Source organism: Ictidomys tridecemlineatus, chromosome 7, assembly GCF_052094955.1.
Source record: "Ictidomys tridecemlineatus isolate mIctTri1 chromosome 7, mIctTri1.hap1, whole genome shotgun sequence".
Lineage (NCBI taxonomy): Eukaryota > Metazoa > Chordata > Mammalia > Rodentia > Sciuridae > Ictidomys > Ictidomys tridecemlineatus.
This window is the reverse complement of record NC_135483.1, coordinates 5,135,511-5,147,261: the sequence shown is the minus strand read 5'-3', so window position 1 is coordinate 5,147,261 and position 11,751 is coordinate 5,135,511. Positions and strand designations below refer to the sequence as shown.

The following is an 11,751-nucleotide window of genomic DNA, read 5'->3' as shown; positions in this document are numbered from 1 at the left end:
AAATAATACTCTGTTTAAGCAGTGAAGGCACCAAAAAAACAGAGCTCATTTAGATAGCGCTGACGAAAAAGGTTGGTGTTCAAATTGTCTGACCATGGGGAGAAAATAATAGGATAATGGAGCTCAAACCTAGGTCCAGCCCACACTGTGATTATTAATTTATAGAAAAATGTTTGAACAAGTACCATGGCATCTTTTCCAAGGTCAGGGCATCTGGAGGTAGAGCTGGGGAGCCTTCCTTACACAGGACAATGCCAGCAGAGAAGGATGAATTTGTGAATGGGGATGTGCAAAAGACCTTGCTTTTATTCAAACTTCAAAGTGATTCCAGAGAAAATGGCCCATAGTGTTCATATGAGGACCTAAGGATGACAGGCAATAGATCAGGGTTTCTCAAATTTGGTAGTATTGACACTTTAGCCCAGATATTTCTTTGCAGAGTATGGATTGGGGTCCACCTTGCACTTTTCGAGATGCTTAGCAGCAGAGACAGGCAATAAACCCCCAGTCGAGACAACCTAGCTTTCCACAGGCACTGACAGATGTTTTCTGGAAGACCTCTCTATCCAAACCACTGCAGCAGATCCCACTCATGCGTTGCTTTCCCTTTGGATACTAAATCTTAACGTTGACAAATATGCAGAAGTGAGCATTCCAAAGCCTTCAACTCCAGCTTTACAGGGCAAATGAAGAAATCAAATCCCAATTTAATTACTTAAACTGAAAAATCACAATGGCGTGACCCCCCTGGACCTCTGATGTGGCTGGTCCGTGCATTCTCCCCGTCCCATAGTCGACATGAAGCCACGTTTTATCACAGGATGTTTGGTGAGGAGCCTGCCTTCAGAGCAAGGGGGTGAGATGGATCATCTGGTGGTTTTCGTCATGGGGCCAAGAGGGTCAGGGTTGCCCGTTCTTTCTCCAGAGGCTGCTCAGGCTGCCTGGTTAGAGTAGCATGTCCCTGTGTGGTGCTGAAGCCACAACGACAAATCCTTTGTCTTTGTCCTTTTCCTATGTTTCCAGAAGTCTGAAAGCTCCCTGCTTATGTTTGTACATCAGCCTCCAAAACTATGGGTTCTGCATTGGGCCCGACCAACTGTATACAAAATTGCCTCTGTATTGAACACATACAAAGTTTTCTTGTCACTATTCCCTAAGCAATACAGGGTAACAACTATTTATACACTTACAATGCGTTATGTATCATGAGAGGTGATTCAGAATATAGGAGAGGATGTGTGGGGGTTATATGAAAATACTACATATATTTATATAAACGACTTGAGCATCCATGGATCTGGGTATCTGCAGTGGTCCTGAAACCAATCCTTTGCAAATAACAAGTGATAAGTGCATAATTTTAGTAAAATCCCATTTATTAAATAGATTTATTGATTACAATTCTACCCATGGCTTGGGTTTTCTACAGCTTAGTATTTGGATTTTGAAAGATACCCCATTGTGAAAATTGTTACTATTCCAAAAACTCAGTGATGCACAGCTTTGTGCATCTGTCTTATGTTCTCACAGTTCTATATCTGAAGGAGAAATTCTGAAATGTGGAGTGACTGAGTCAAGAGCAATGTGCATTTTCTATAATGGAGCTAATGAAAGTGCCAGGGATGCTGATGGTGATGGTGATGGTGATGGTGATGATGTCAATAAGAACAACACCACCATTGTTTCCCATGGGATGGCAAACCCACTGTGCTCCGGGTGACACAGCTGACACTTGCCTAGGAAGGGATGAAGTGTGACTGCCCCATTCCAGCTACCTGGTAAGAATCCCGTCCTCCTTCTACCTCCACCCAAACACAGCCTTACTGCCATCTGCCCTGAGAACCTCCATTTCCTCATCCACCTTCCACCCATAAATGCTAATTCTCTTGCTTCTTTGCTATAAGATCTTCTGATGATTACCTACTGCTTCCAGGAAAAGCCCTCGATTTTTAACATGATATTGCAACCTTTGTGCACTGACATCTTTTATGAATTTACTTACTCCCTCCACCCCTTCTGATGCTCCATGTGTCCTGAAGTTCCCTGGATGGGTCCCACTCCTCTACCCCACATACTTGCATCCATGCTGATGGCAGTGTCCCTCCTGTTGTCCCAATGATTGAACTGGTTCATAATTCTGTGCAAGTTCATTAAATAGGACTTTGAGAGGCAGCATATTAAGTGTGGAGATGGTGAGACTCGGCACAATTGCTTGTTTTTCCCTCCCTAATGATGTGATCATGGACAAATTGTTTTACACCATTATGCTTCAGATTTCCCATATATAAAATGAAAATAATAATAGGTCCTACTTAAAAGAGTCACTATACGACTATTACTTAACATGTGTACCATGTATACAGGAAGTGCTCTATAAGTGCTGCTGCCATTATTGTCTTTTGCATAATAATTAATGAATGATATTCATGTAAATTTATGCATCTGCATGTACCTAGTACGTGGTATGTGTGTCATGAATGTGTTTGAAGGTGGGACTGAACCTCCACTGGAGAAGGTTCTCAGGAAACAACAAGCTATGGCAATAACAGTGTGCTCCCCAGTGAAGACCATGGGAGCCAGAAAGCTCCAAACCTTGAGTCGTTCTCATCACCCTATACACTATGGAATGTTCCACCTTATGGTTCTGGATAAGAAAACTTAAATGTTAAAAATTGTAAACCTAAAAATCGGAAAACAAAAATGTCTTAAAAATGGTGCATTTTTCTCTTAATAACAAAAATGTGTCACGTTAACACTGGTCTCATTCATTTCAAAATGTCATGTGGAAAGGGGGAGGAATGCAGGAGAGGGCTTGGACAGTCGGGGCCACTGTTCAGTGCCCTGTCTCTTGGCCGTGAGCCCATTGTCTGTCCTTGGATGAACGCTCTGGCCAAGCCTTGGTCTCCTCCTGTTAATTTCAGGAATAATTTTTATTTTACAGATTCTACTGAGGAATTCAAAGAATTAGATGAGTTAATGGATTCAGCTCCACTGTGCAAAGTAAAAAGGATCTTGTAAATGCGAGGGGTTGTGAGTGGAGAAAACTTGGACTGAGGTCAAGGGAATTCCTGCTCCATTTACTAGACTTGCCTCTGGTCAAGTCTGTCAGGCTGAAACGACCCTCAGACATAGACCATCCCCAGTTCTGACACTTTCTGTCTAGTTTCTTTTTTTTTCTTTTTCCTTTCCCAATGAACCTAAATAAGACACTGTGTTCTCTGACAGGAAGAAGAAACACTTAGCCCCTCTGTTTCCCTGAATACCCAGATGGATGGTTACAACTTGAGAATGACTTCAGCCCCTGGCAAGATCATTTCATACTGTTCAGAATCCGCTCTACCCCCTGCAGGGCAGAGGAAAAAAATAGCTCTTTCTGTTTTTCCCTCAAGGTGAGAAATCATAAAATGAAGATAGAGACAGAATAACACCACTAGAAAAATACAGGCAAGAGCTTGGGGACTCTCAGCCTGACAATTTAGCTTTAGAGATGAAGTGGGAGAAGGACACTAGGTGGTGGTTGTCTTGAGAAGAGGGAGGAAGGAATGAGCGGAGGTGACAGAGTGGGGGAGACAGCCACCTGGATCGCTGTGCCCAGACCCCTGTGTGAGCCTAGGGAGGTTTGACTGTGGAATCCGTCAGTCATGGCAGGAGGGGCCTGGCAGAAAGTAAGAACACACTGAGGGAGGATGGTATGATGGGAAGCAGAGTATCTTTGAAGACAGAAGCCCTGGGTTTGTTATTTATATTATGCATTCAGTAAAGCATTATGGAGAGCTCACTAGGAGTCAGGCATGGTGGTGGTGCTGGGGACACAGAGGCTAATATGATCAGGTCCATGGAATGAAGGAACATCCAGTCTCCTGGGAAGCAGATTCTACAGCAGCCTGCTCTGATAAGTCCTGAGAGGTCTACAGAGTTGGGCAGGTCAGAAGGTGCAGAAGCAGCAGTGGCAAAGACTGTGTCTGAATCTGAAATGTGAGTAGGTTTTGATCTCAATGAACATGTTCCAAAAGAGACTCTGGAAGTATAGCACAGAATGAGCAAAGCCACGGTACTAACAAACAGCACAAGACACACGAGGACGATGGCAGATTCACAGCATTGAAGTGTCGTGGTGTGAACTAATAAATACAATCAGTAGGAGTGTAAGTATAGGTTATAGATTAGTAAAAATATAGCTTATAGATATGATAAGTGAGGTAAGACAATCATAAAGCAAGAACCGTCATAGACAAGGCTAAGACTCCACTTTGCTTCCTTCTGTAAAAAAACTGTTACAAGAGCTGCTTCTGAGAAACCGAAATGAAAGCTGTTTTCTTATATTGTTTTCTGTACTTTGTACCCCACAAAATGTACTCAACCCAAGTTATGGTGGTCTTGGTGACCCAAAACTTGGAAGTAGATTCCCACCCCTGCTAACCACTTGCTGGAACTCGGGATACAGTTGTTTAACACCTGCTTGGACTAAGATGTGCTTAACTGAGTTTCATAGCTGACTGCTTTTCTCTAGCTTCTGTGATTGGCTTGCTTGCACTAAGGAAAGGCCCTGAGTTATGGTTTTCGTCTTTAAGTTCCCAGGACACAGGCCAGGAAGTTGCTGTTCTCCCACAGAGCTTCAGTCTCTATGGGTGGGTGAAATCCCTGGCCAGGCAAATAAAGCTCTCAGTGACTTAAATTGGGACTTAGAGTGTTTTCTGAAGCGCTTTCTCATAACAGAAGAGCAAAGCGCACAGCAGAGTCCGACAGAATTGCAACCACACCAGCAGAAACCTGGAATTTACATGATTTCAGATTCTTATTTGAGGTTTCCCTTAAATGTCAGAGATCCCTTGTTCCTAAGAAACACATAGTCTTAATGGATAAATGAAGAGAGGAAAGGAAAGCATCAAATTTCCCTTCCAACCTACTACAAGGCTCTCATTTTGTCCAGTGCACACACACAAAAAAGTAAACTGAAAATTATTATGGACAAGAATTTCAGCCCAGCATTGTCATACATCCTCTGTCACCTCCAATGAGCCCACAGCCTGTGGCTCCACCAAGGGACATCCATTGCCCAGTTCCCACCTCCTCTCTACAGAAAACTCCTTGTTATCTACAGTTAGCTCAGAGGCATCATTTATATTGTATTACATCATTATATCATTTTATTGTATTATTCTTTTTTTTAAAGAGAGAGGAGAGAGAGAGAGAGAATTTTTTAATATTTATTTTTTAGTTTTTGGTGAACGCAACATCTTTGTTTGTATGTGGTGCTGAGGATCCAACCCGGGCCGCACGCATGCCAGGCGAGCGCACTACCCCTTGAGCCACATCCCCAGCCCTATTGTATTATTCTAATGAGCTGCAAATTATACAGTGTATGAATAAAAGTCAAGTGCTCTACACTTTCAGTTTCTTGGCTTCAGTTTCCTTATATTAAATGATTATTATAAAACTAGGAAATAAAGCCAGCCAGTCAACCTGTACACACAAGAACGTGGGGAGTAGACACTCAAATCAGCGGCGATTGTCCTAAGGTTTGGGCTAGAAGAAGTCGGGGGAAGCTTGACCCTTTACAGCTGCCATCACACATTGGAGCTCCAGGAAGGACGGTCCTCGTTTCCACACTGCTCCCCTCTTCCTGAGCCAAACAAACTTGGCTGCACAGTCTGTTCTAACGTGGGCAAAGGTGTTTGGGCTTCACTTTTCATTTCAGTCCTTCACTTCTCAGAATCTGCCTCCACATTCCAAACTGTTATGTTCATTTCTCACCTCAACGTTTGAAAAATATCAGAGCATATCCATTTCTAGTTTCACACATGAAATTGTTCATGGCAACTAGCTCTGCTGCTTCTTGGAACATGGTTATGATTCACTCTTCTGAAACTTAGCCAAAAGTATTGGAAATACTGAAAAGTTACCATCCAGGGAGTTTTGAAAACATAGACTGGTCATGACGCCATTTTGTTTTATTAGAGTGACTATGGTCAGCCAGACCCGAGCATTTTAGGGTGAGGGCATGCTTCTTACTGAGCCCTGAGCCCTGTGTTTCTTCACTCTGCTTGGATTTTGACTAATATGAACTTAAAAAAGGAAATCTCCCACCTGAAATGTTTACATATTACTCACAAGATATTCAGAGTAATACATCTCATGTATGAGAAACCTGAGTACCAACCAGTGTGGTACTGAGTGGTGGGGGTCTGAAGAATGAGGACTGACTGGAATCTAGGGCAGACACTGAGGCTGTGTACTAAATGGGAGGTAGTGGAGGAAGAGCATTCCAAGGCTCCCTACCAGCCACACCCAGCACACGCCAGGTGCCCTTGACAGGGATTCAGTGATGAACCAGACAGCGAAGGCCTCCATCCTAGTGGGCTACAGTACTCATCCATTGATTCCTAAGGGTTTTTAGGTGCTTGGTGAATTGTTATGGTTTGGATACAAAGTGTCCCTGCAAAGTTCCCGTGTTACACAGGAATGTTGGAAGGTGAAATGATTAGATGATGAGAGCTGGGACCCAATCAGTCCATCCTAACGGGTGGCAGGTGGGCCATGCCTGCAGGTCGTGGGTCACCGCAGGCTACCCTGGAAGGGCTTTTCCTCCTGGGGCCCTTTCCCTTTCCCTCTCGGCTTCCTGCTGCCAAGAGACCAGCTCCTCTGCCTGGATGCTCTGCCTCCCCTGGGCCCTGAGCAGGGAGTCAGCCCACCATGGAAGACACCTCGGAACCCAAGAGCCAAACTTCCCTTCCTCTAAATGTGCTTGCTGGGGAGTGTGATCACAGTCGTGGAAAACTAACTTACCTGTGAGTCTGACCGAGATAAGTAGAAGTGAGTTAGAAATGACTCATGTCCTTTGGATTCTTTGGATTCCCCTCTTTTGCCCAAAATGAGGTCCAAAATATTTAATTTGGATAAACCAACTGATTGAGTTGGAGAAAGAAAATGACATGTTTGTAAATGTGACTTCTCATTCATCATTATTCAAAATCACAGTGAACATTTTTTTTCCATGGGAAGGCAGTGAAAACTTTTAAAATCAAAGCTACGGAAGCATCTTCTGTAACCTAAGATATGTCACAAGACCTGCCCACCTCGAGTGCAGATTAGCCCCAGGTCTTTTCCAGTCTTTTGTGTTTTACTCACATCTAATGATGTTCACAGTCACACCCCATCTTCCTCAGGAAAAAGAGTTAAGAGGACAAAAATGCCACATCTGGAGCACAATGAACCTCAAACCAGTGAGGGGGTGGGAAACAGAACCAGGGAACACACAGGTAAAGGGCACCAAGATGCCAGCCACCAGCAGACTCTTCTGCATGAAGAACCTTAAATATCTTTGGCATTTTTTAAGAATGTGAACGTCATAATTGATGAAAATCTCTCATCTCCTCCTAGGCCACACTGAGGAGTACAGGGGGTTCCCAGATTAAATGCTTTGCACAGACTGGGGTGTGCTAGGAATTGAAAACTGCAGCAGTGCCATCCCTCCTGGGCATTCCCATCTCTCTGGTCCACACCTGGCAGGGGGGGCATGGACTAGGGCTCTGTCCTCAGCATGTCAGGATTGGAAAGGAAACTATTCTTGTCCCTGGTGTGGGGCTCCACACAGGAAACTTCATCAACATGTAGATCCTGCCTTCTCCAGAGCGCTCCAGCCCTGGGAGTTACTGCCGAGCACCCAACTGGCCACCCAACAGCACTGGGTTGGGCAGCAGGCAGAGAGTGTCCCCAGAGCAGCTGGTGCTATGGCTGCCAGGACAAAGACCCAAGGGCCAGGCTCTGGTTGAAGTGCATCAGCAAGTGTCTGTGGAGTTTCTAGCCTGGGCCATGGAGACGGCCGTCCTGAGGGCGGGGAGAAGTGCAGCAGGTCTGCTCTGCAGCCATCAGGCATCAAGGGTTTGTCCCAGAGCACGCATTCCCTGACCTTGTGTGCCTAATATCTTTTTGTGTTTCCATTCATCAGGTTCTTCCAGTTTATTGAGTACGATGAACAAAGTATTCTGCTAAGCCCCAAAGGAATATGAAAAGGGTGGTGTTTTCTCTTGAAGAGGTTTCAGTCTGTTGGAAATGACACCAAGTTAAAGAATAAACTCTAGCAGCACGTGATCAAATTAAGAATGAACTCTTCCAGCAGGTACCCCTTGATTCAATGGGTTTGTTCTAGGAACTTTTCTATAAAAATTATCAAAGTTAAGAATCCAGTACCAGCCTTCTTTGCCAATGCAATAGACTTCATTGTTTAATAACCAGTGATTTTTTTTTAAATAAAGAGGGATGGAGTATAGCAATTCAGTGGTGGAACACTTGCCTAGCATTCACAAGGCCCTGGCATTGATGTTCAGCAACATAAAACAAGTAGATAGACAGATAGATAGCTTGAGAGATCATGTCTATTTATTTTAATTTAAAAACTTGAGTGCCTATCATATTGTCAATCTTGCACAATGTGCAGGACAGCCTGCCGGTCGGCATCTTCTTCCCACAGGTAATGAGCCCTCTTTGCCACACCTAGTACCACTAAAGGAAAGTAGGTCTGGCATTGTTATCACCTGTCCCAGACAAGGGCCTTTCACCCCTCAATCCATACGCAACACCTGCACAGCCACACAGTGGGTAACACAGGGAAGCTAGCCAGACCTGTGCTGATTCCATTCTGTGCCCATCCTACATAAGCCTGGAGGGGGCTGGTGGTGGCGTAAACTTCTAGTGTTGAACCAGCACATGTTATTAAGCACCAACTTGAAGCTAAGCAGTTGGTTTGCTCTGGGGCCGGGCAGGTGGACAAAGCACACAGTGTGCCTGCCTTCAGGGAAGCAGCCCTCCTGCAGGAGAGAGGCACCCCATATTGAGGAGGGTGAGGGGTGTCCTGAGGGGCAACACACCACCAGGGCTGACTCAGACATGACTACACGCAGGCCACCTCCACCCCAGCCTCAGCACACACGCTCCTCCAGAGGGAAGCTAAACAAAGAAATTTCTCTGCATCAAGAAAGAGGAATATTTAAATTTATATAAATGTATTTTTAGATAAAAAAAAATTTAAAAGCACTTTGAGTCACACCAAGAATAATGGAATGGCCTAAGTTTCGATTGCTAGTAAGCCCAGATTCACAATGTGGACCTGAGTCTTTCCCCAGGGGATGACCCTTGCTCTCATTTGAACATGCTCTTGAACAGTCCTCTTTGAACAGTCCTCTCCCGCAAGGGCGTCTGTGTGTGGTGTCTGGGTGAGAACACAGGTCCTATCATGGACTGCGTCACTGTTCATTGTCACCATGCTTCTCGGCATTCCAGTTTACAATTCCACAAGAGGCATGTTTGAAATATCTATCCCAAGATGCCCACCTGCTGCAAAAGCCTTCCGGTCGAGACTTACCTCAGTAAATAGCATTTACAGTATCTCCACTTACTTTTATTATTCTGTGGAAAGTAAAATGAGGACAGACTTAGGAGACGTGGAATCTCACCAGCTCTATCACGGAAGTCAGGTGTCATTTCACCCACTCAGTGTTCAAGAAGGAGGCGTCTGTCACCCACCCGTTCATGCAGGTGGTCAATGGACGAGCATTCTCTGCATCTCTTGGAAGCTGGGCAGGGTTCTGGGCCTGTATTCATTTATCTTTACGATGGGGAGCATAATAGCGCAGACTGCCTGGTCCCAATCCTGGCTGTGCTCCTTCCAAGCTCCTTCAAAAATGTACTGCCTAAATGGGAAAATAAAGTGCAAGTAAGCCTTCTTGGAAAAGTCCCTGCATTACCAAAAAAAAAAAATTAAAACAAATTAAAAGGCTATTCCCATTTCTTGTTCATAAAGAAAGGACAAAAATGTTCAGAAAATTGACTGAGCTGCACAGGTAGGAGGCAAGGAGGCCAGGCTCCAGACGGAGTGCACGGCTGAGGCACTTGACTTCCAGGCAAAGTGTCTTAGAGTGAAATGCTCTCATCTGTCATTTCCCCAGGGACTGAGGGGCCTGAGAGAGGGCTCACACACAGGAAAGCACTTGCATGTGCTGGAAAACCTGACCCAGGGCCTCCCTCCTGGCGGGGGTGCTCTTTTTAGCTGGACTTCACCCAAAATCCCACAAAGAGCTGCAGGGACTGGCAGCAGAAGCTGTTTGCAGCACTGACCTCTCTTTAGCAGGGCATCAGCGTGTCTATCTTGGCATCCCTGTCCTCCCTCCCCTCCCAGCTCCACCTCTGCTGGCGCGTCCAGCTATAACAAACCTCCTCCATCTGAAGACCTGGCACCTGTGCACATTGGGCAGGCAGGCAAGGGCAGCGCCGTGCCAGCACTCTCCTGGCTGACAACACCCAGTTTGAAATGAACATAGGCACCTGCGACACAAATGTGTGTTCACTCCCGTTATCATCCACCCCGCCATGAATTTGCATCTGTTTCCTTGGAAATGGAAGATCTTTTGTAAGAGCTGGGCAGCAAGGTGACATTCTACAGCATTAGTTATAATCATCTGGTTTATCACCACCTCCTGCCAGCTCACTGTTCTGTCCCTGTACCCTTACATTTTACTTAATTACAAGTGTGACCTTAGGAAGAGAACTGGCCAGCAGAAGACACCTGCCTTATCATGACATGATAAGGGATATAGGATAAAAGATTGACCAGAGTGTCACAAAACAGTCCTGTTTCCAATAATCAGTCCAGCCCCACCTTTCTTTGGAAGAGAACAGTGTCTCTTCCTGTCCAATGTGCCAAAGTCCTCTGCCCTAAAACACAGGAGCTTCATGCTCAGCTTGCATTTCACTCTCCACAGGCTCCTCGTCCACTTTCCCCAGGGTATGAGTAAGACGGGGTCTTTCTTGCCTATACACCCCAGAGGCCACCAGACCCAGGCACCCAATAACAACAGTCTCATTCACCCAGCACCACGTGCCCTCCCTGCAGGAGCTGTGAGGGCATTATGGGTTACCTCTCATGGCTTGCTACACAGTGGCTGCCGGGCCGGGCTATGCTCATGGTGCCGATGAAGGAGCCGGCATGGCTTGGAAGGAGCACAGCCAGGGTTGGGACCAGACAGTCTGCTCAGGTGTCCACTCTTAATCACTGGTTCTTGCTCAGCCCAGGAAACACATTTTTGGCAAATAAAGGAAGATGGAGAATTTTGGCCTAAAGGAAAAATGTTTTCTCAGGCAGAGATTTGGAAGAGCTGCATCTGAAGGCTGATTTTGGAGAGAAAAGATAAACTGCAAAGGAATAAAACAGAGTCAATGGGTTCTTGACTCAGAATAAAGGACTTCTAAAAGTCAGAAAGTTTTATCAAAGTAAGTGATCATCAACTGGGAGTGGCGGATGTCATGAGCACTTCACCCGTGTCGCAGGAGGCTTTGCACAGGGTTTGTGCACACCATGCAGAGGTCACACAGAGGACCTCTAAGCCTTCATGCAACTTATCCAACAGGCGAGGAGCCTGCTGCCTCCTGTTGATACCTGTGAACATATCGGCTTGGCTAGTCATCCCCAGTTCCACAATGGGGACAAATTCCCCCTTTACCACAAAATTACATTTATCCCTATTGACCCCAAATTATGCATTTAGCAGTATGGGCTGGTGTCCTGAAAAGTTGTGAGCTCCTTGGGAATAGGGGAACTCCTGAGTATCCCCAAAGACACCTAACGCCGTGCCTAGTGGGGATTAGTTTGTTCCTGGGAGATGTCATTTAATGAAAGAGCTATGTGTGACCTGACAGGAGGGGTGGTCGCTCCTGGAGAGTCCATATTAGGGGTCTGGTACTTCCCAAACTCTGTGG

The 11,751-nt window shown here is 45.5% G+C and overlaps 2 long non-coding RNA genes across 2 annotated transcripts; one reads left to right on the top strand and one right to left on the bottom strand.

Moving 5' to 3' along the window:
• Positions 1 to 1,718: 1,718 nt before the first annotated feature.
• LOC120892877 (uncharacterized) lies at positions 1,719 to 4,675 on the top strand. The gene is made up of 2 exons (XR_005737669.2): positions 1,719 to 1,778; positions 3,226 to 4,675. It is a non-coding gene; the product is annotated as an uncharacterized LOC120892877 (long non-coding RNA).
• A 510-nt stretch (positions 4,676 to 5,185) lies between these two features.
• Positions 5,186 to 9,964, bottom strand: LOC144365388 (uncharacterized). Its single transcript, XR_013423757.1, has 2 exons — positions 9,396 to 9,964; positions 5,186 to 8,043 (listed from the first exon to the last, which is right to left on the bottom strand). It is a non-coding gene; the product is annotated as an uncharacterized LOC144365388 (long non-coding RNA).
• Positions 9,965 to 11,751: the final 1,787 nt, after the last annotated feature.